This window comes from Arachis ipaensis, chromosome B5, assembly GCF_059453495.1.
Source record: "Arachis ipaensis isolate K30076 ecotype BB chromosome B5, ASM5945349v1, whole genome shotgun sequence".
Classification (NCBI taxonomy): Eukaryota; Viridiplantae; Streptophyta; class Magnoliopsida; order Fabales; family Fabaceae; genus Arachis; species Arachis ipaensis.
Genome location: NC_142440.1, coordinates 68,309,928 through 68,330,554, shown reverse-complemented (window position 1 = coordinate 68,330,554; position 20,627 = coordinate 68,309,928). Strand labels below are relative to the sequence as shown.

Below are 20,627 nucleotides of genomic sequence, written 5' to 3'. Positions count from 1 at the left end.
GCTCAACTTAAGGAGAGAACACAAAAGTATGCTATTTGGATGAATAAATGTGGGTTTATATGATGAAATCCACTCAAATCAATCCAAAATTTATTGTCAAATATGGATTCATCACATGTCTAGTCCTATACAGACCATGAGCTCATGTGTCGGTTTGTTGCCCGATTCCCGACACTGGTCCTGAGATAAGCGTTTCGTACCACCGTCCTTATCTCAGCCAACGTCCTCTCCATGAGCGTTACGCATCGCCGTCCTTATGGGGAATCTTCCTTCCGGTCTCCAGTGAGCGTTACGTATTGCCTTCCTCACTGAGCCATCCTTATAGTATCAAGTGAGTGTTACGTATTACCGTCCCCACTAGACACTTGGCACTAAGGCCCAAACAGCATTCAATTTCTTTTCAATCTTTGCTCTCTACTCTACTGCGGTAGAGATCCCATTAATTAGTACATTTTTTCATTCCTGCCCTCTGCTCTTTTGTGGCAAATATTCTTTAGATTCTTTTAATTCTTTAGTTCTTGGTTATTTATTGAATTATATTTTCACATAACTCAAAGGTGCACGAAATCGTGATCGTTCCTTCCTTGGTAACGGTGCTAAAAACTAAATACGCACATTCATGATCTTGTTTCTTAGTCACAACTTCACACGACTAACCAGCAAGTGCACTGGATCGTCCAAGTAATAAACCTTACGTGAGTAAGGGTCGATCCCACGGAGATTGTCAGCTTGAAGCAAGCTATGGTCACCTTGTAAATCTCAGTCAGGCAGATTCAAATGGTTATAGAGTTTTAATAATTAAAAGATAAATAAAATATAAAATAAAGATAGAGATACTTATGTAATTCATTGGTGAGAATTTCAGATAAGCGTATAGAGATGCTTTCGTTCCTCCAAACCTCTGCTTTCCTGCTATCTTCATCCAACCATTCCTACTCCTTTCCAAGGCAAGCTTTATGTAGGGCATCACCGTTGTCAATGGCTACATCCCATCCTCTCTGTGAAAATAGTCCAATGCGCTATCACTGCATGGCTAATCATCTGTCGGTTCTCGATCATACTGGAATAGGATTTACTATCCTTTTGCGTCTGTCACTACGCACAGTACTCGCAAGTTTGAAGCTCGTCACAGCCATCCCTTCCCAGATCCTACTCGGAATACCACAGACAAGGTTTAGACTTTCCAGATCTCAAAGATGACCATCCATGGGTTCTAACTTATACCACGAAGATTCTAATATCTCGGACTTGGTCCTCTGTATTAGATATCTAAGAGATATTCATTCTAGCTTGTTTGCATGTAGAACGGAAGTGTTTGTCAGGCACGCGTTCATAAGTGAGAATGATGATGAGCGTCACATAATCATCACATTCATCGTGTTCTTGGGTGCGAATGGATATCTTAGAATAGGAATAAGCTTGAATTGAATAGAAAAACAGTAGTACTTTGTATTAATTCATGAGGAACAGCAGAGCTCCACACCTTAATCTATGGTGTGTAGAAACTCTACTGTTTGAAAATACATAAGTGATAATGGTCCAGGCATGGCTGAATGGCCAGCCCCCATGAAAGTCTAAGATAGCATAAAACTAATCAAAGATCCGAAGATGTAAATACAATAGTAAAAAGTCTTATTTATACTAAACTAGTTACTAGGGTTTACAGAAATAAGTAAATGATGCAGAAATCTACTTCCGGAGCCCACTTGGTGTGTGCTTGGGCTGAGCATTGAGCTTTACACGTGTAGAGGCTTCTCTTGGAGTTGAACACCCATTTGTAACCTATTTCTGGCGTTTAACTCCACTTTGCAACCTGTTTCTGGCGTTTGACTCCAGAATACAGCACGGAACTGGCGTTGAGCGCCAGTTTGCGTCATCTAAACGCGGGAAAAGTATGAACTATTAAATATGGCTGGAAAGCCCGGGATGTCTACTTTCCAACGCAATTGAGAGCGCGCCATTTGAAGTTCTGTAGCTCCAGAAAATATACTTTGAGTGCAGAGAGGTCAGAATCTAACAGCATTTGCAGTCCTTTTTCAGCCTGAATCTGATTTTTGCTCAAGTCCCTCAATTTCAGCCAGAAATTACCTGAAATCACAAAAAAATACACAAACTCATAGTAAAGTCCAGAAATGTGATTTTTATTTAAAAAATAATAAAAATATAATAAAAACTAACTAAATCATACTAAAAACTATGTAAAAACAATGCCAAAAAGCGTATAAATTATCCGTTCATCACAACACCAAACTTAAATTGTTGCTTGTCCCCAAGCAACTGAAAATCAAATAGGATAAAAAGAAGAGAATATACTATAAATTCCAAAATATCAATGAAACTTAGCTCCAATCAGATGAGCGGGACTTGTAGCTTTTTGCCTCTTGAATAGTTATGGCATCTCACTTTATCCATTGAAGTTCAGAATGATTGGCATCTATAGGAACTTAGAATTTAGATAGTGTTATTGATTCTCCTAGTTCAATATGTTGATTCTTGAACACAGCTACTTTATGAGTCTTGGCCGTGGCCCTAAGCACTTTGTTTTCCAGTATTACCACCGGATAGATAAATGCCACAGACACATAACTGGGTGAACCTTTTCAGATTGTGACTCAGCTTTGCTAAAGTCCCCAATTAGAGGTGTCCAGGGTTCTTAAGCACACTCTTCTTCTTCTTTTTTTTTTTTTTGCTTTGGACCTTGACTTTAACCGCTCAGTCTCAAGTTTTCACTTGACACCTTCACGCCACAAGCACATGGTTAGGGACAGCTTGGTTTAGCCGCTTAGGCCAGGATTTTATTCCTTTAGGCCCTCCTATCCACTGATGCTCAAAGCCTTAGATCCTTTTTTTTATTACCCTTGCCTTTTGGTTTTAAGGGCTATTGGCTTTTTGCTCTTGCCTTTTGGTTTAAAGAGCTTTTGGCTTTTTCTGCTTGCTTTTTCTTTTTTTTTTTCTTTTTTTTTGCCATTTTTTTTCTTCTTTTTTTTTGCAAGCTTTTGTATTCACTGCTTTTTCTTGCTTCAAGAATTATTTTTATGATTTTTCAAATTATCAAATAACATTTCTCCTTTTTCCTTATTCTTCAAGAGCCAACATATTTAACATTCATAAACAACAACTTCAAAAGACATATGCACAGTTCAAGCATTCATTCAGAAAACAAAAAGTATTGTCACCACATCAAAATAATTAAACTAGTTTCAAGGATGAATTTGAAACCATGTACTTCTTGTTCTTTTGTAATTAAAACATTTTTCATTCAAGAGAGGTGGTGGATTCATATTCATAACTTTAAGGCATAGACACTTAGACACTAATGATCATGTAATAAGACACAAATATAAATAAACATAAAGCTCAATGGTGCACGAAATTGTGATCTCAGGCAACGGCGCCAAAAACTCTGTACGCACGTCTTAGTAAATCGTTTTTCATTCACAACTTTGATACAACTAACCAGCAAGTGCACTGGGTCGTCCAAGTAATAAACCTTACGTGAGTAAGGGTCGATCCCACGGAGATTGTTGGTATGAAGCAAGCTATGGTCATCTTGTAGATCTCAGTCAGGCGAATATCAAATGGTTATGGAGTTTTCGAAAATAATAATAAATAAATAGAGAATAAAGATAGAAATACTTATGTATATCATTGGTGAGAATTTCAGATAAACGTATAGAGATGCTTTCGTCCCTCTGAACTTCTGCTTTCCTACTGTCTTCATCCAATCAGTCCTACTCCTTTCCATGGCTGGCTTTATGTAAGGACATCACCATTGTCAATGGCTACTTTTCATCCTCTCTGTGAAAATGGTCCGATGCGCTGTCACTGCATGGCTAATCATCTGGAGGCATCACCGTGGTCAATGGCTGCATCCTATCCTCTTGTGAAAATGGTCCAAATGCTCTGTCACAGCATGGCTAATCATCTGAGGTTCTCGATCATACTGGAATAGGATTCACCCTCCTTTTGCGTCTGTCACTACGCCCAGCACTCGCGAGTTTGAAGTTCGTCACAGTCATTCAATCCCAGAGTCCTACTCGGAATACCACAGACAAGGTTTAGACTTTTCGGACTCTCATGAATGCCGCCATCAATCTAGCTTATACCACAAACATTCTGACTAAGAGATCCAAGAGATAATCATCCAATCTAAGGTGGAACGGAAGTGGTTGTCAGGCACGCATTCGTATGGGAATAATGATGATTGTCACATTCATCACATTCATATTGAATTGCGAATGAATATCTTAGAAGCAAAATAAGTTGAATTGAATATAAAACAGTAGTACTTTGCATTAATTCATGAGGAACAGCAGAGCTCCACACCTTAATCTATGGAGTGCAAAAACTCTACCGTTGAAACATACATAAGTGAATACAGGGTAAGCATGGCCAAGTGGCCAGCCTCCCATGGAGGTCTAGAGATCTAAAAATGATCAAAAGATGATCCCAAGATCATAAGATGTCTAATACAATAGTAAAAAGTCCTATTTATACTAAACTAGTTACTAGGGTTTACAGAAGTAAGTAATTGATGCATAAATCCACTTCCGGGGCCCACTTGGTGTGTGCTTGGGCTGAGCTTGAATGTTACACGTGCAGAGGCTCTTTCTGGAGTTGAACGCCAGGTTGTAACATGTTTCTGGCGTTCAACTCTGGTTCGTGACGTGTTTCTGGCGTTTAACTCCAGACTGCAGCGTAGAACTGGTGTTCAACGCCCTTTTGCATTATCTAAACTCGGCCAAAGTATGAACTATTATATATTGCTGGAAAGCCCTGGATGTCTACTTTCCAACGCAATTAGAAGCGCGCCATTTTGAATTTTGTAGCTCCAGAAAATCCACTTTGAGTGCAGGGAGGTCAGAATCCAACAGCATCAGCAGTCCTTCTTCAACCTCTGAATCTGATTTTTGCTCAAGTCCCTCAATTTCAGCCAGAAAATACCTGAAATCACAGAAAAATACACAAACTCATAGTAAAGTCCAGAAATGTGAATTTAACATAAAAACTAATGAAAACATCCCTAAAAGTAACTAGATCCTACTAAAAACATACTAAAAACAATGCCAAAAAGCGTATAAATTATCCGCTCATCACAACACCAAACTTAAATTGTTGCTTGTCCCCAAGCAACTGAAAATCAAATAGGATAAAAAGAAGAGAATATTCTATAAATTCCAAACTATCAATGAAACATAGCTCCAATCAGATGAGCGGGACTTGTAGCTTTTTGCCTCTTGAATAGTTTTGGCATCTCACTTTATCCATTGAGGTTCAGAATGATTGGCATCTATTAGGAACTCAGAGTTCAGATAGTGTTATTGATTCTCCTAGTTCAGTATGTTGATTCTTGAACACAGCTACTTTATGAGTCTTGGTCGTGGCCCTAAGCACTTTGTTTTCCAGTATTACCACCGGATACATAAATGCCACAGACACATAATTGGGTGAACCTTTTCAGATTGTGACTCAGCTTTGCTAAAGTCCCCAATTAGAGGTGTCCAGGGTTCTTAAGCACACTCTTCTTTTGCTTTGGACCTTGACTTTAACCGCTCAGTCTCAAGTTTTCACTTGACACCTTCACGCCACAAGCACATGGTTAGGGACAGCTTGTTTTAGCCGCTTAGGCCAGGATTTTATTCCTTTAGGCCCTCCTATCCACTGATGCTCAAAGCCTTGGGATCCTTTTTATTTGCCCTTGCCTTTTGGTTTTAAAGGCTATTGGCTTTTTGCTCTTGCCTTTTGGTTTTAAGAGCTTTGGCTTTTTCTGCTTGCTTTTTCTTTTTCTTTCTATTTTTTTTTTCGCTATTTTTTTTTCTGCAAGCTTTGTTCTTTGCTGCTTTTTCTTGCTTCAAGGATCATTTTTATGATTTTTCAGATTATCAAATAACATGTCTCCTTGTCATCATTCTTTCAAGAGCCAACATATTTAACATTCTTAAACAACAACTTCAAAAGACATATGCACTGTTCAATCATTCATTCAGAAAAAAAAAGTATGGTCACCACATCAATATAATTGAACTAAGTTCAAGGATAAATTCGAAACTCATGTACTTCTTGTTCTTTTGAATTAAAACATTTTTCCATTTAAGAGAGGTGATGGATTCATAGGACATTCATAACTTTAAGACATAGTTACTAAATACTAATGATCATGTAATAAGACACAAACATGGATAAGCACTTAACATAAAGAAAACGAAAAACAGAGAATGTAAGAACAAGGAATGAATCCACCTTAGTGATGGTGGCGTTTCCTTCTTAAGGAACCAATGATGTCCTTGAGCTCTTCTATGTCTCTTCCTTGTCTTTGTTGCTCCTCCCTCATTGCTTTTTGATCTTCTCTAATTTCATGAAGGATGATGGAGTGCTCTTGATGTTCCACCCTTAATTGTCCCATGTTGGAACTTAATTCTCCTAGGGAGGTGTTGATTTGCTCCCAATAGTTTTGTGGAGGAAAATGCATTTGAGGCATCTCCGGGATCTCATGGTGATGAGCTTCATGTGTCTCTTGAGCTCCATGAATGGGCTCTCTTGTTTGCTCCATCCTTTTCTTAGTGATGGGCTTCTCTTCCTCAATGGGAATGTCTCCTTCTATGTCAATCCCAGCCGAATTGCATAGATGGCAAATGAGGAGAGGAAAAGCTAACCTTGCCATAGTGGAGGACTTGTCAGCCACCTTGTAGAGTTCTTGAGGTATAATCTTATGAACCTCCACCTTTTCTCCAATCATGATGCTATGGATCATGATGGCCCAGTCTATAGTAACTTTAGACCGGTTGCTAGTGGGAATGATTGAGCGTTGAATGAACTCCAACCATCCTCTAGCTACAGGCTTAAGGTCCAGTCTTCTCAGCTGAACCGGTTTGCCTTTTGAGTCAATCTTCCATTGAGCTCCTTCCACACATATGTCCATGAGGACTTGGTCCAACCTTTGATCAAAGTTGACTCTCCTTGTGTAGGGGCGTGCGTTCTCTTCCATCATTGGCAAGTTGAACGCCAACCTTACATTTTCCGGACTAAAATCTAAGTAATTCCCCCGAACCATGGTGAGATAATTCTTTGGGTTCGGGTTCTTACTTTGATCATGGTTCCTTGTGATCCATGCATTAGCATAGAATTCTTGAACCATTAGAATTCCAACTTGTTGGATGGGGTTTGTTAGAACTTCCCAACCTCTTCTTTGGATTTTATGTCGGATCTCTGGATACTCATTTCTCTTGAGCTTGAAAGGGACCTCGGGGATCACCTTCTTCTTGGCCACAACATCATAGAAGTGGTCTTGATGAGCTTTGGAGATGAATCTTTCCATCTCTCATGACTCGGAGGTGGAAGCTTTTGTCTTCCCTTTCCCTTTTCTAGAGGATTCTCTGGTCTTGGGTGCCATCAATGGTAATGGAAAAACAAAAAGCTTATGCTTTTACCACACCAAACTTAGAATATTGCTCGCCCTCGAGCAAGAGAAGAAAGAATAGATGAAGAAGAAGAAGAAAATATGGAGGAGAGGAGGGAGAGGTGTATTCGGCCAAGAAGAGAAGAGAGGGTTGTGTTGTGTGAAAATGAGGAAGAATGGAGGGCTTTATATAGGGAGGGAAGGGGGGTTAATTTCGGCCATATAGGGTGGGTTTGGGTGGGAAATTGATTTTGAATTTTGAAGGTAGGTGGAGTTTATGAGGTAGGTTTATGGGAAAGAGTGGATGGATGTGAGTGGTGAAGTAGTGATAAGGAAGAGAGATTGAGGTGATTGGTGAAGAGTTTTGGGGAAGAGTGTTTATTGGGAAGAGAGGATGAACATTGAGAAGAGGGAAGAGAGTGAGTGGTGGTAGGTGGGGATCCTGTGGGGTCCACAGATGCTGAGATGATCCTGTAGGGTCCACAGATCCTGAGGTATCAAGGAATTGCATCCCTGCACCAATTAGGCATGTAAAATGCCTTTGCATGCAATTCTGGCGTTTAAACGCCGAACTGATGCTTGTTCTGGGCGTTCAACGCCCAGATGCAGCATATTTCTGGCGTTGAACGCCAGCCAAATGCTTGTTTCTGGCGTTCAGCGCCAGCTCTTCTTCACTGTGCATTTCTGGCGTCTGGACGCCAGGATGCTGCTTGTTTCTGGCATTCAACGCTAGATCCATGCTCTGTTTTGGCGTTGAACGCCAGCCAGATGCTCCTTACTGGCGTTTAAACGCCAGTAAGATCCTCCTCCAAGGTGTGATTTTTCTTCTGCTGTTTTTTATTCTATTCTTAATTTTTTGATTTATTTTGTGACTCCACATGATCATGAACCTATAAAGACATATAACTAATAAAAATATAATTAAATAAAAAATTGGGTTGCCTCCCAACAAGCGCTTCTTTAATGTCAATAGCTTGACAGTGGGCTCTCATGGAGCCTCACAGATGTTCAGAGCATTGTTGAGACTCCCCAACACCAAACTTAGATTTTGGATATGGGAGTTCAACACCAAACTTAGAGTTTAACTGTGGGGGCTCTGGTTGACTCTGTTTTGAGAGAAGCTTACTGTGCCTCTTTTCCATGTTTACAGAAGGATGTCCTTGAGTTTTAAACTCAAGGGAGTCCTCATTCAATTGAAGGACTAGTTCACCTTTGTTAACATCAATCACAGCTTTTGCTGTGGCTACGAAGGGTCTTCCAAGGATGATGGATTCATCCTCATCCTTCCCAATATCTAGGATTATGAAATCAGCAGGGATGTAAAGGCCTTCAACCTTTACTAATATGTCCTCTACTTGTCCATAAGCCTGTTTTCTGGAATTGTCTGCCATCTCTAATGAGATTTTAGCAGCTTGTACCTCAAAGATTCCCAGTTTCTCCATTACAGAGAGTGGCATGAGGTTCATTCCTGACCCTAGGTCACATAGAGCCTTTTCAAAGGTCATGGTGCCTATGGTACAAGGTATCAGGAACTTTCTAGGATCCTATTTCTTCTGAGGCAATCTCAGTTGATCCAATGCATTTAGTTCATTGGTGAACAGGGGAGGTTCATCTCCCCAAGTCTCATTACCAAATAAATTGGCATTCAGCTTCATGATTGCACCAAGGTACTTGGCAACTTGTTCTTCAGTGACATCCTCATTCTATTCAGAAGAAGAATACTCATCAGAACTCATGAATGGCATAAGGAGGTTTAATGGAATCTCTATGGTCTCTAGATGAGCCTCAGATTCCTTTGGTTCCTCAGAGGGAAACTCCTTTTTGATCACAGGACGTCCCAGGAGGTCTTCCTCCTTGGGATTCACGTCCTTCTCTCCTCTTGTGGGCTCGGCCATGATGGTCCATTCAATGGCCTTGCACTCTCCTTTTGGATTTTCTTCTGTATTGCTTGGAAGAGTACTATGAGGGATTTCAGTGATCCTTTTACTCAGCTGGCCCACTTGTGCCTCCAAATTTCTAATGGAGGACCTTATTTCATTCATGAAACTTACAGTGGCCTTAGATAGATCGGAGACTAAGTTTGCTAAATTAGAGGTATTTTGTTCAGAGTTCTCTATCTGTTGCTGAGTGGATGATGGAAAAGGTTTACTATTGTTAAACCTATTTCTTCCACCATTATTAAAGCTTTGTTGAGGCTTTTGTTGATCCTTCCATGAGAGATTTGGGTGATTTCTCCATGAGGGATTATAGGTGTTTCCATATTGTTCACCCATGTAATTCACCTCTGCTATTGCAGGGTTTTCAGGATCATAAGCTTCTTCTTCAGCAGATGCCTCTTGAGTACTGTTGGATGCAGCTTGCATTCCATTCAGACTCTGAGAAATCATATTGACTTGCTGAGTCAATATTTTGTTCTGAGCCAATATGGCATTCAGAGTATCAATTTCAAGAACTACTTTCTTCTGAGGCGTCCCATTACTCACAGGATTCCTCTCAGAAGTGTACATGAACTGGTTATTAGCAACCATGTCAATGAGTTCTTGAGCTTCTGCAGGCATTTTCTTTAGGTGAATGGATCCACCTGCAGAAGTATCCAATGACATCTTAGCTAATTCAGACAGACCATCATAGAATATATCCAGGATGGTCCATTCTGAAAGCATGTCAGAAGGACACTTTTTGGTCAGTTGCTTGTATCTCTCCCAAGCTTCATAGAGGGATTCACCTTCTTTCTGTCTGAAGGTTTGAACATCCACTCTAAGCTTGCTCAGCTTTTGAGGAGGAAAGAACTTGGCTAAGAAAGCCGTGACCAGCTTATCCTAAGAGTTCAGGCTATCTTTGGGTTGAGAGTCCAACCACACTCTAGCTCTGTCTCTTACAGCAAAAGGGAAAAGCATGAGCCTGTAGACTTCAGGATCTACTCCATTAGTCTTAACAGTATCACAGATCTGCAAGAATTCAGTTAAGAACTGAAAAGGATCTTCAGATGGAAGTCCATAGAACTTGCAGTTCTGCTGCATCAGAGAAACTAATTGAGGTTTCAGCTCAAAATTGTTTGCTCCAATGGTAGGGATGGAGATGCTTCTTCCATGTAAATTGAAATTAGGTGCAGTAAAGTCACCAAGCATTCTCCTTGTATTATTATTATTTTCGGCTGCCATCTCCTCCTCTTGTTCGAAAATTTCTAAAAGGTGCTTACTGGATTGTTGTAATTTAGCTTCTCTTAGTTTCCTCTTCAGAGTCCTTTCAGGTTCTGGATCTGCTTCAACAAGAATATTCTTGTCCTTGCTCCTGCTTATATGAGAAAGAAGGGAACAGAAAAATAATAATAATAGGGATCCTTTTTACCCAGGTATAGAGGTTCCCCTGTGTGAGTAGAAGAAGAAAAGAATGTAATGTAAAGAAGGGAAGAAGAAAAACTCGAACACAGAGAGGGAGGTAGTGTTCGAATTTTTGGATGGGAGAGAAATGTTAGTAGATGAATAAATAAATAGAAGGAGATGAGAGAGAAGGATTTTCGAAAATTATTTTTGAAAAATGGTTAGTGATTTTTGAAAATTAAAAGAAGAAATATTAAAATTAAAATTTGAAACAATTAGTTAATTAAAAAGAATTTTTGAAAAAGAGGGAGATATTTTCGAAAATTAGAGAGAGAGAGTTAGTTAGGTAGTTTTGAAAAAGATAAGAAACAAACAAAAAGTTAGTTAGTTAGTTGAAACAAATTTTGAAAATCAATTTTTGAAAAGATAAGAAGATAATAAGTTAGAAAAGATATTTTAAAATCAGATTTTTGAAAAAGATAAGATAGGAAGATATTTTTGAAAAGATATGATTGAAATTAGTTTTTGAAAAAGATTTGATTTTTAGAATCACAATTAATGACTTGATTCACAAGAAATCACAAGATATGATTCTAGAACTTAAAGTTTGAATCTTTCTTAGCAAGCAAGTAACAAACTTGAAATTTTTGAATCAAAACATTAGTTGATGACGTTATTTTCAAAAATTAGGAGATAAAGATAAGAAAAAGATTTTTGAAAAATATTTTAAAAATTTTCGAAAATAAATAAGAAAAGTGAAAAAGATATGATTTTTGAAAAAGATTTTGAAAAAGATAAGATTTTTAAATTGAAAATTTGATTTGACTCATAAGAAACAACTAAGTTTTAAAAGGTTTTGAAAAAAGTCAACTCAAATTTTCGAAACTTATGAGTGAAAAAGGGAAAGATATTTTTTTTATTTTTGAATTTTTAATGATGAAAGAGAAAAACATGAAAATGATGCAATGCCTGAAAATTTTGGATCAAAACAATGAATGCATGCAAGAATGCTATGAATGTCAAGATGAACACCAAGAACACTTTGAAGATCATGATGAACATCAAGAACATATTTTTGAAAAATTTTCAATGCAAAGAAAACATGCAAGACACCAAACTTAGAAATTTTTCATGTATAGACACTATGAATGCAAGAATGCATATGAAAAACAAGAAAAGACACAAAACAAGAAAATATGAAAATCAATTAATAAGGTTTATCAAGAACAACTTGAAGATCATGATGAATGTAATGCATGAATGCAATTTTCGAAAAAATGCAAGATGAGTATGCAATTAACACCAAACTTAAAAATTTGACTCAAGACTCAAACAAGCAACACAAAATATTTTTGATTTTTATGATTTTATTAATTTTTTTGGATTTTTTTATATTATTTTCGAAAAACATGTAGGAAGAAGAAAACAAGAAATCCAAAATCTTTAAGAAAAATTCCAGGAATCTTTCAATATTAGCCTAAAGCTCCAATCAAAGGGTTGGACATGGCTTAATAGCCAGTCAGCTTTAGGATGTAAATCAGGTGGATCTGGAACAGCAGCAGGTGGATTAGCAACTAGCTTGCTCTTGATAATGTTGGGTTGGAAGCCCCAGTCCAAATGAATTTAGACATGGCTTTACAGCCAGTCAGGCTTCAACATGCTCTATGAAACTCTAGGATTCATTCTTAAAAATTCTGAAGAACATAATAAAATTTTTGAAAAGAATTTTTATTTTTTCGCAAATAAAGGAGAAATTTTTTTTTTTGAAGATTTTTGAAAATTTTTTGAAAATAAAACAAAAAGAAAATTACCTAATCTGAGCAACAAGATGAACCGTCAGTTGTCCAAACTCGAACAATCCCCGGCAACGGCGCCAAAAACTTGGTGCACGAAATTCTGATCACAGGCAACGGCGCCAAAAACTCTGCACGCACGTCTTAGTAAATCATTTTTCATTCACAACTTCGATACAACTAACCAGCAAGTGCACTGGGTCGTCCAAGTAATAAACCTTACGTGAGTAAGGGTCGTTCCCACGGAGATTGTTGGTATGAAGCAAGCTATGGTCATCTTGTAGATCTCAGTCAGGCGGATATCAAATGGTTATGGAGTTTTCGAAAATAATAATAAATAAACAGAGAATAAAGATAGAAATACTTATGTATATCATTGGTGCGAATTTCAGATAAACGTATAGAGATGCTTTCGTCCCTCTGAATTTCTGCTTTCCTGCTGTCTTCATCCAATCAGTCCTACTCCTTTCCATGGCTGGCTTTATGTAAGGACATCACCATTGTCAATGGCTACTTTTCATCCTCTCTGTGAAAATGGTCCGATGCGCTGTCACTGCATGGCTAATCATCTGGAGGCATCACCGTGGTCAATGGCTGCATCCTATCCTCTTGTGAAAATGGTCCAAATGCTCTGTCACAGCACGGCTAATCATCTGAGGTTCTCGATCATACTGGAATAGGATTCACCCTCCTTTTGCGTCTGTCACTACGCCCAGCACTCGCGAGTTTGAAGTTCGTCACAGTCATTCAATCCCAGAGTCCTACTCGGAATACCATAGACAAGGTTTAGACTTTCCAGACTCTCATGAATGCCGCCATCAATCTAGCTTATACCACGAAGATTCTGACTAAGAGATCCAAGAGATAATCATCCAATCTAAGGTGGAACGGAAGTGGTTGTCAGGCACGCGTTCGTATGGGAATGATGATGATTGTCACGTTCATCACATTCATATTGAATTGCGAATGAATATCTTAGAAGCGAAATAAGTTGAATTGAATATAAAACAATAGTACTTTGCATTAATTCATGAGGAACAGCAGAGCTCCACACCTTAATCTATGGAGTGCAGAAACTCTACCGTTGAAATATACATAAGTGAATACAGGGTAAGCATGGCCGAGTGGCCAGCCTCCCATGGAGGTCTAGAGATCTAAAAATGATCAAAAGATGATCCCAAGATTATAAGATGTCTAATACAATAGTAAAAAGTCCTATTTATACTAAACTAGTTACTAGGGTTTACAGAAGTAAGTAATTGATGCATAAATCCACTTCCGGGGCCCACTTGGTGTGTGCTTGGGCTGAGCTTGAATGTTACACGTGCAGAGGCTCTTTTTGGAGTTGAACGCCAGGTTGTAACGTGTTTCTGGCATTCAACTCTGGTTCGTGACGTGTTTCTGGCGTTTAACTCCAGACTGCAGCGTAGAACTGGCGTTCAAAGCCCTTTTGTGTCATCTAAACTCGGCCAAAGTATGGACTATTATATATTGCTGGAAAGCGCTGGATGTCTAATTTCCAACGCAATTAGAAGCGCGCCATTTTGAGTTCTGTAGCTCCAGAAAATCCACTTTGAGTGCAGGGAGGTCAGAATCCAACAGCATCAGCAGTCCTTCTTCAACCTCTGAATCTGATTTTTGCTCAAGTCCCTCAATTTCAGCCAGAAAATACCTGAAATCACAGAAAAACACACAAACTCATAGTAAAGTCCAGAAATGTGAATTTAACATAAAAACTAATGAAAACATCCCTAAAAGTAACTAGATCCTACTAAAAACATACTAAAAACAATGCCAAAAAGCGTATAAATTATCCGCTCATCACTCAAAAATCAAAAAGCAGGAAAATAAATAAACAAGAAGATTAAGGAATGAGTCCACCTTAGTGAGGGTGGCATCTTCCTCTTCTTGAAGAACCAATGGTGCTCTTGAGCTCCTCTATGTCTCTTCCTTGTCTTTCTTGCTCCTTCCTCATAGCTCTTTGATCTTCTCTAATTTCATGGAGAATGATGGAGTGCTCTTGATGCTCCACCCTTAGTTGTCCCATGTTGGAACTTAATTCTCCTAGGGAAGTGTTGATTTGCTCCCAATAATTCTGTGGAGAAAAGTGCATACCCTGAGGCATCTCAGGGATTTCATGGTGAGGAATTTCCTCATGCTCATGTTGAGGTCCATGATCTCTTATTTGCTCCATTCTTTTCTTAGTGATGGGCTTGTCCTCTTCAATGAGGATGTCTCCCTCTATGTCAATTCCAGCCGAATTGCAGAGGTGGCAAATGAGGTGAGGAAAGGCTAACCTTGCCCAAGTAGAGGACTTGTCAGCCACCTTGTAGAGTTCTTGAGGTATAATCTCATGAACTTCCACCTCTTCTCCAATCATGATACTATGGATCATGATGGCCCGGTCTATAGTAACTTCAGACCGGTTACTAGTAGGAATGATTGAGCGTTGAATGAACTCTAGCCATCCCCTAGCCACTGGTTTGAGGTCATGCCTTCTTAATTGAACCGGCTTGCCTCTTGAGTCAATTTTCCATTGAGCTCCTTCCTCACATATGTCTATGAGGACTTGGTCTAACCTTTGATCAAAGTTGACCTTTCTTATGTAGGGGCGTGCGTTCTCTTCCATCATTGGCAAGTTGAATGCCAGCCTTACATTTTCCGGACTAAAATCTAAGTATTTTCCCCGAACCATAGTAAGCCAATGCTTTGGATTTGGGTTCACACTTTGATCATGGTTCCTTGTGATCCATGCATTTGCATAGAACTCTTGAACCATTAGGATCCCGACTTGTTGAATAGGGTTGGTGAGAACTTCCCAACCTCTTCTTTGAATCTCAAGTCGGATCTCCGGATACTCATTCCTTTTGAGCTTGAAAGGAACCTCAGGGATCACTTTCTTCTTGGCCACAACTTCATAGAAGTGGTCTTGATGGACCTTTAAGATTAATCTCTCCATCTCCCATGACTCAGAGGTGGAAGCAATTGCCTTCCCTTTCCTCTTTCTAGAGGTTTCTCTGGCCTTAGGTGCCATAAATAGTTATGAAAAAACAAAAAGCAATGCTTTTACCACACCAAACTTAAAATGTTTGCTCGTCCTCGAGCAAAAGAAGAAAGAAAGAAGTAGAAGGAAAAGAGAAATGGAGGAGAGGGAGAGAGAGTAGGTTTCGGCCAAGGGGAAGAAGAAAGGGTTGTGTTGTATGAAATAGAAGAAGGAATGAGGGATTTATATATAATTAGGGAGGGGTTTAGGGTTCGGCCATTTAGGGTTGGGTTTGGGAGGGAAAATATTTTGAATTTGAAGGTAGGTGGGATTTATGGGGAAGAGAAGATGGATGTGAGTGGTGAGGGGGTGATAGGAAAGAGTGATTGAAGTGATTGATGAAGGGCATTTGGGGAAGAGAGTTATGAAAAGGTGTGAAAAGGAGAGAATAGGGTTAGGTGGGGATCCTGTAGGGTCCACAGATCCTGAGGTGATCCTGTGGGGTCCACAGATCCTGAGGTGTCAAGGATTTTTTATCCCTATACCCTTTAGACGTGTAAAACGCCCTATACATGCAATCTTGGCGTTTAACGCTAGACTGCTGCCTGTTTCTGGCATTAAACGCCACTTCCATGCTCTGTTCTGGCGTTTAACGCCAGGTAGATGCTTGTTTCTGGCGTTAAACGCCAGCTTGGTGCCTGTTTCTGGCGTTAAACGCCAGACAGATGCTTGTTTCTGGCGTTTAAACGCTAGACTATTCTCCTCCATGGTGTGCTATTTTCTTTCTATTTTTCACTCTATTTTTGATTTTTTCAGTAGTTTTTGTGACTTCACATGATCATCAACCTAAAGAAAACATAGAATAACAATGAAAAATAAATAAATATAATTAGATAACATTGGGTTGCCTCCCAACAAGCGCTTCTTTAATGTCAATAGCTTGACAGTGAGCTCTCATGGAGCCTCACAGATGTTCAGAGCAAGGTTGGAACCTCCCAACACCAAACTTAGAGTTTGAATGTGGGGGTTCAACACCAAATTTAGAGTTTGGTTGTGGCCTCCCAACACCAAACTTAGAGTTTGACTGTGGGGGCTTTGGTTGACTCTGCAGTGAGAGAAGCTCTTCATGCTTCCTCTCCATGGTTACAGAAGGAGATCTTTGAGTTTTAAACACAATGTTATCCTCATTCATTTGAAGGATCAATTCTCTTCTGTCCACATCAATCACAGCCCTTGCTGTGGCTATGAAAGGTCTTCCAAGGATGATGGATTCATCCTCATCCTTCCCAGTATCCAGGATTATGAAATCAGCAGGGATGTAAAGGCCTTCAACCTTTACTAGCACTTCCTCTACTTGTCCATAAGCCTGTTTTCTGGAGTTGTCTGCCATCTCTAATGAGATTCTGGCAGCTTGCACCTCAAAGATTCCCAGTTTCTCCATTACAGAGAGTGGCATGAGGTTTATCCCTGATCCAAGGTCACATAGAGCCTTCTCAAAGGTCATGGTGCCTGTGGTACAAGGTATTAAGAACTTTCCAGGATCCTGTTTCTTCTGAGGCAATCTCAGTTGATCCAAATCACTCAGTTCATTGATGAGCAAGGGAGGTTCATCTTCCCAAGTCTCATTACCAAATAATTTGGCATTCAGCTTCATGATTGCACCAAGGTACTTGGCAACTTGCTCTTCAGTGACATCTTCATTCTCTTCAGAAGAAGAATACTCATCAGAGCTCATGAATGGCATAAGGAGGTTCAATGGAATCTCTATGGTCTCTAGATGAGTCTCAGATTCCTTTGGTTCCTCAGAGGGAAACTCCTTATTGATCACTGGATGTCCCAGAAGGTCTTCCTCACTGGGATTCACGTCCTCTCCCTCCCTTGTAGGTTCGGCCATGATGGTTAATTCAATGACCTTGCACTCTCTTTTTGGATTCTCTTCTGTATTGCTTGGGAGAGTACTAGGAGGGGTTTCAATGACCCTTTTACTCAGCTGGCCCACTTGTACCTCCAGGTTTCTAATGGAGGACCTTGTTTCATTCATGAAACTCAAAGTGGCCTTAGATAGATTAGAGACTATATTTGCTAAGCTAGATGGATTCTGCTCAGAATTCTCTGTCTGTTGCTGAGTGGATGATGGAAAAGGCTTGGTATTACTAAACCTGTTTCTTCCACCATTGTTAAAGCCTTGTTGAGGCTTTTGTTGATCCTTCCATGAGAAATTTGGATGATTCCTCCATGAGGGATTATAGGTGTTTCCATAGGGTTCACCCATGTAATTCACCTCTGCTATTGCAGGGTTCTTAGGATCATAAGCTTCTTCTTCAGAAGATGCCTCTTTAGTACTGTTGGGTGATTCCTTCAATCCATTCAGACTCTGAGAGATCATATTGACTTGCTGAGTCAATATTTTATTCTGAGCCAATATGGCATTCAGAGTATCAATTTCAAGAACTTCCTTCCTCATAGGCGTCCCATTACTCACAGGATTCCTTTCAGAAATGTACATAAACTGGTTATTTGCAACCATGTCAGTGAGTTCTTGAGCTTCTGTAGGCATTTTCTTTAGGTGGATGGATCCACCTGCAGAATGGTCCAATGACATTTTAGATAATTCAGACAGACCATCATAGAATATATCCAGGATGGTCCATTCTAAAAGCATGTCAGAAGGACACTTTTTGGTCAGTTCCTTGTATCTCTCCCAAGCTTCATAGAGGGATTCACCTTCTTTTTGTTTGAAGGTCTGAACATCCACTCTAAGCTTGCTAAGCTTTTGAGGAGGAAAGAACTTGGCTAAGAAAGTCGTGACCAGCTTATCCCAAGAGTTCAGGTTGTCTTTAGGTTGAGAGTCCAACCATACTCTAACTCTGTCTCTTATAGCAAACAGAAAAAGCATAAGCCTGTAGACCTCGGGATCAACCCCATTTGTCTTAACAGTATCACAGATCTGCAAGAATTCAGTTAAGAACTGAAAAGGATCTTCTGATGGAAGTCCATGAAACTTGCAATTCTGTTGCATCAGAGAAACTAATTGAGGCTTAAGCTCAAAATTGTTTGCTCCAATGGCAGGGATTGAGATGCTTCTTCTATGTAAATTGGAATTTGGTGCAGTAAAGTCACCAAGCATCTTTCTTGCATTGTTATTATTTTCGGCCATGTCTCCTTCTTTTTCGAAAATTTCTGTCAGATTTTCTCCAGAGAGTTATGCTTTAGCTTCCCTTAGCTTCCTCTTCAGAGTCCTTTCAGGTTCAGGATCAGCCTCAACAAGAATGTTCTTATCCTTGTTCCTGCTCATATGAAAAAGAAGAAAACAGAAAAGAAAATATGAAATCCTCTATGTCACAGTATAGAGATTCCTTTATGTGAGTAGAAGAAGATAAGAATAAAAGAAGAGAAATTCGAACAGCAAGAGGAAGAGAGAGTTCGAATTTTGAGATGAAGAAAAGTGTTAGTAAATAAATAAATAATCAGAAGGAGGTGAGGAAGAGAAGAATTCGAAAATTTAAATAAAATAAAATAAAAAAAATTTAAAATTAAAGTTAAAATTCGAAAATTAAAATTGAAATCAAATTAAATTGAAATCAAAACAATTAGTTAATTAAAAAGAAAATTTGAAAAAGAGGGAATGGATTTTCGAAAATTAGAGAGAAAATTAGTTAGGTAGTTTTGAAAAAGGTATGATTGAAACAAAAAGATAAGATTGATTGAAAAAGATTTGAAACTCAAATTAAAAAGATAAGAGGTTAGAAAAGAAGTTAGAAAAGATTTTGAAATTGATTTTGAAAAAGATGTGATTGAAATTTATTTTGAAAAAGATTTAAAAAAAAATTTAAAAATATTTGATTTTGAAAATTAAAGTTGATTACTTGACTAACAAGAAACTAAAAAGATATGATTCTAGAGTTTAAAGATTGAACCTTTCTTACTAGGCAAGTAACAAACTTAAAATTTTTGAATCAATCACATTAATTGTTAGCATTAATTTTGAAAATTTGAAATAGAAATAAGAAAAAGATTTTTGAAAATCATTTTGGAATTTTCGAAAATTATGAAAGGAAAAATGAGAAAGATTTGATTTTTGAAAAAGATTTGAAAAAGATAGAATTTTTAAATTGAAAATTTGATTTGACTCATAAGAAACAACTTGATTTTAAAAATTTTTGAAAAAGTCAACTCAAATTTTCGAAAATTTTATGAGAGAAAAAGGGAAAGATAATTTTTTGATTTTTGAATTTTAATGATGAAAGAGAAAAAAACACAAAAATGACACATAATATAAAAATTATGAATCAAAACACACAATACATGCAAGAACACTTTGAATGTCAAGATGAACACCAAGAATACTTTGAAGATCAAGATGAACATCAAGACTTATTTTTGATAATTTTCAAGAAAAGAAAAACATACAAGACACTAAACTTAGAAATTATCAAACTTTAGACACTAACAAATCGAAAATGCATATGAAAAACAAGAAAAGACACAAAACAAGAAAATATGAAGATCAAACAAGAAGACTGGCTAAGAACAACTTGAAGATCATGAAGAATGCAATGCATGAAATTTTTGAAAATAATTTTTAGAAAATTAAAAAGATGCAATTGACACCAAACTTAAAACTTGACTTTAGACTCAAACAAGAAACATCAAATATTTTTTTGGTTTTATTATTTTATTAAACTTTTTTTATTTTTTTCGAAATTTAATTGGGAAAAACGAAAAAGAAGAAAAAAATTTTTTTTGTATTTTTCGAAAATAAGAAATAAAAAGCTTAAAATTAAAATAAAATTACCTAATCTGAGCAACAAGATGAACCGTTAGTTATCCATACTCGAACAATCCCCGGCGACGGCGCCAAAAACTTGGTGCACGAAATCGTGATCGTTCCTTCCTTGGTAACGGCGCTAAAAACTAAATATGCACGTTCATGATCTTGTTTCTTAGTCACAACTTCGCACAACTAACCAGCAAGTGCACTGGGTCGTCCAAGTAATAAACCTTACGTGAGTAAGGGTCGATCCCACGGAGATTGTCGGCTTGAAGCAAGCTATGGTCACCTTGTAAATCTCAGTCAGGCAGATTCAAATGGTTATAGAGTTTTAATAATTAAAAGATAAATAAAATATAAAATA

The 20,627-nt window shown here is 38.3% G+C and overlaps 2 non-coding genes across 2 annotated transcripts; both read left to right on the top strand.

Moving 5' to 3' along the window:
* The first annotated feature begins 10,053 nt into the window (after positions 1-10,053).
* On the top strand, positions 10,054-10,161 carry LOC148564528 (small nucleolar RNA R71). The gene has a single exon (XR_015884107.1). It is a non-coding gene; the product is annotated as a small nucleolar RNA R71 (small nucleolar RNA).
* Positions 10,162-18,148: 7,987 nt separating this feature from the next.
* Positions 18,149-18,256, top strand: LOC148564527 (small nucleolar RNA R71). The gene has a single exon (XR_015885363.1). It is a non-coding gene; the product is annotated as a small nucleolar RNA R71 (small nucleolar RNA).
* The last annotated feature ends 2,371 nt before the right edge of the window (positions 18,257-20,627 follow it).